This window comes from Ananas comosus, linkage group 6 (genome assembly GCF_001540865.1).
Source record: "Ananas comosus cultivar F153 linkage group 6, ASM154086v1, whole genome shotgun sequence".
In the NCBI taxonomy this organism is placed as follows: domain Eukaryota; kingdom Viridiplantae; phylum Streptophyta; class Magnoliopsida; order Poales; family Bromeliaceae; genus Ananas; species Ananas comosus.
Window position 1 is genome coordinate 7,945,444 of NC_033626.1, and position 3,660 is coordinate 7,949,103.

Genomic DNA, 3,660 nt, shown 5'->3' on the forward strand with positions numbered 1-3,660 from the left:
CAGCTCGCTGTTCGCGAGCCAACTCGCGTTCGGCTCGAAATGAGCTTGAGATCGGCTCGCTCGTTTAGTAAACGATCCGAACACGAGATCGGCTCAGCTCGCTCGTGTTCGGCTCGATAACAGCTCGAATACATATATTTTATATTTATATAATTTGGTATAATTTATTTAATTTATATTTTATATATAAATAAATAATTATATATATATATAATAAAAATAAATGCGAGCTTAATTATAAAAGACTCATTTACATGTAAAGTTTCAACTATTAGATAAAAGTCTAATGCATAAGATTTTATAAATTTATTTTTTATATATATTTAATCTAATTTTTTTAATTTATTATTCGTTGGCAGTTCGTGAGCCAGCTCGTGTTCGGCCGTTAATAAACGAGCCAAACACGAGCTGAATTTTTCGGCTCGATACTTTAACGAACCGGCTCGTGTTCGGCTCGTTTAATAAACGAGCCGAACACGAGCCGACCCCAGCTTGCTCGTGTTTGGCTCGTTTACACCCCTAGTCTCAAATAACCAGCTCTATACAGGTAGTGGTCTCTATACAGAGATACATGAAACTCTCCAACTCACTCAAAAAAAAAGGTAATCACTTAGCAGGACTCCGAGCTATGCCTAGCTAGACGCGACTCCCTTGTTGCGGTCCCTAGCCTCTCCCGCTGTGGATGACTCTGTAAATAAAGCAGCAACAAATGGGGCATGAGAACTATTAATCAATAATTCCCAGTGGGTAAGCCGCCGACCTCAGCGAATTACACCACTAGGTTCATGAGGCATAATAATAAAAATGTACACTAGAGCATGGTATGAACATTAATAATTAATGAATACTCGAATTATTATGCCACTAATGCAACAGTAATATGCAACGAATAGAACACATAAAAATGCATGCTGCATCATGTCCACTAATGTACACTATCTAGTAGTGATCATTTAATTAACATTTTTTGTTATCTTTACTCAATTCACAAGGGCCTACACAAGTGTAGTCCAGCTTGCGCCGCGCCTTGCCTAATGGTCCCGTGGTAGTATACACTCCCCACGGCAATTCACTTCGGCACTCAATCCCACACGGGTGAGCATGATGTCGCGTAGGCTAACTCCGGAGTGCTAGCTTGTAGGGAGCGACCCTCACAAGTATGTGCGAATGAGCACAATGGCAAGCAAGCATGATCCACAATACAAAGCTCTCATTCATTATGTCTCAAATATGGAATATACTCTACTGACCTATAGGTTGGAATCCAAATCTAATACTAGTTATCAACTAGGTTAAACCAATGACATGAAATTTATGCTAGTCTAAGCATATTTATCCACTTGTCTATGCAAGTATACTAATCATCATATAATGAATTTCATGTATCTAACTCTCTAATTCATAGAAGTATAACTTTGCTAAATGACGTAAATACATCTAATCCAAATAACCACCCATGTATGGAGTCACTAGCATATAAACGCATGAATTCTAACTCTATAGAAAGAATAAGAACATAGGGGAAATTCGCCCATTTCGGTGAGGTCAAACCCACCAAATACTCATTGACTCCTTTCGATCACACGAGTGAAGGTGCTTGGTAGCCTCCCAGCAACCTATCGGCAAGTCTAACTCAATTAGGAGTTTCTCTTAAGCCCTCTACAAAGGACCTAAAAAATTTACCTATCATAGGTAGGATTATACCTTGATTAGAACAAGGCTTTAACCTATACTTCACTTCAGGTTGGGCACACCAATTCCAACCTATAAGAAAGTTAAATACTCAGCTAAATAAGTTCAACAACACATTCAAGAGTCAACTCAAAGGTCAACTCTAAATCAACTAAAACATACATAGAGTAGCAACCAAGGAGCTAACCTTTTCAAAGCTCCAAGCCAAGCTCATTCTTGATTTGAGATTGGAAACTCTCCTCTGTAGGATCTCCTTCTTCCCTTCTATAATTTCCCCAAAGCTCTCAATATCAGTTAGCATAAAGAGGAGAGGAGAAAAGAACTCAATTTCATCAAATCTTCTTCAAAAGTTGGAAAGAAGCTTCGAGAGAGAAAGAGGAAACCTTACCCTGTTTTTCTCCAAGCTATAGCACAGAGAAAACTAGCTGGGGGTCGGTTTGGGCTTTAAAAGGATAATCATCACTGCAAAATTACCAAAAAACTCCCTTACCAACTCATTCTACCACATCGAGTACCGGTACTCTGGTTGAGGTACTGGTACCTAGCATCAAAACAGCTAAAACCCAAGCGTTGCTCAGTTGAGTTTAATACAGCGTACCGGTACAAGCTCAATGCATTACCGGTACCCAGCTCTAGTTCTCAAACTCGAGAGCTACGCAATTAGGCAACCCTCTGAGGTACTGGTACCACACTCAAGTACCGGTACTCGACACTGTAATCTGAACATTACAGATTTAGTGTTAAGTAACTCTTCCTGGCATCTAAAATACTTAAGCTAAATGCCAACATACTCCCAACAACCCTCAAAACAATTAGAATAGTTTCGATTACTATTCTAGCACTGGAACCTTACAATTTGTTAAAGTTCAATGTATCACACCTTCCCTTTCCCCTTCCCTATCCCCGTCTTTGTAGATTTTTATATCGCGTGTTCCCACTCTATCCAACCAATGGGTAGAAAAACTCTCCCTCATCACCTCTCGCACCAATAAGGAGAATGCCCNCTCAAAACAATTAGAATAGTTTCGATTACTATTCTAGCACTGGAACCTTACAATTTGTTAAAGTTCAATGTATCACACCTTCCCTTTCCCCTTCCCTATCCCCGTCTTTGTAGATTTTTATATCGCGTGTTCCCACTCTATCCAACCAATGGGTAGAAAAACTCTCCCTCATCACCTCTCGCACCAATAAGGAGAATCCTACTTCAAAATTCTCCGTGGAAATCCTTATCCCACAAGGACTACATGGACATTTAAAAAATATTTTTAATTAATTTTTTATTTAAAATTTAATTAAATTTAATTAAATGTTGATTTAAATTAGTTTAAAATTTATTAGTTATTAAGTTTATTTTTTCCGCATTAGCAAATTATGAAGTAGGATATATCAAACTATTAAGTATGATGGCTAATAAAATCATTTAATTTGATAAAATTTTTAACCTAACTATGTATAAAAACTCAATAAAGATATTGAGGATCTATTTCAGAATAGCCTATAGTTAAGGTTCTCCACACAATTTTATAGAAAGTGGATGAGGAATTTTATTTTTATATATATAACAAATTATGTTTATAATTTTATATATTGGGGACCTCGCGGGGTGGAGATTAGGAATTCATGTAGAGCAAGAAGTATCTTCCCTCTTCCTATCTAGTGTTCAATTGCTGGGATAAATTATTTCTGTCTTGACCTCTGCGGGAAGAAAAATATCTCGGATCCTGCCCGTTCATGGAGGGTCCCTGCGAGTTGGAAGGTCCATCGATTTTATTGACATTTCTAGTCATACTGCTCAACTAATAGAGGGTCAAGTCATTTATTTTTAAGGTCGCGTGCTATTTAGCTCGCTAATTTTATTTGTTTAGAATACTTGATAAAGCAATGAGTTTAAATGTACGCAATTTAATTATTAAATGAAGTTGGTAAAGCAATTATAGAAATAGTTAATATATATTTTATAGAAAA

General features: G+C 37.3%; 1 long non-coding RNA gene across 1 annotated transcript; it reads right to left on the minus strand.

Moving 5' to 3' along the window:
* LOC109712056 lies at positions 458-2,505 on the minus strand. Its single transcript, XR_002216758.1, has 5 exons — positions 2,081-2,505; positions 1,880-1,956; positions 1,705-1,764; positions 1,556-1,616; positions 458-688 (listed from the first exon to the last, which is right to left on the minus strand). It is a non-coding gene; the product is annotated as an uncharacterized LOC109712056 (long non-coding RNA).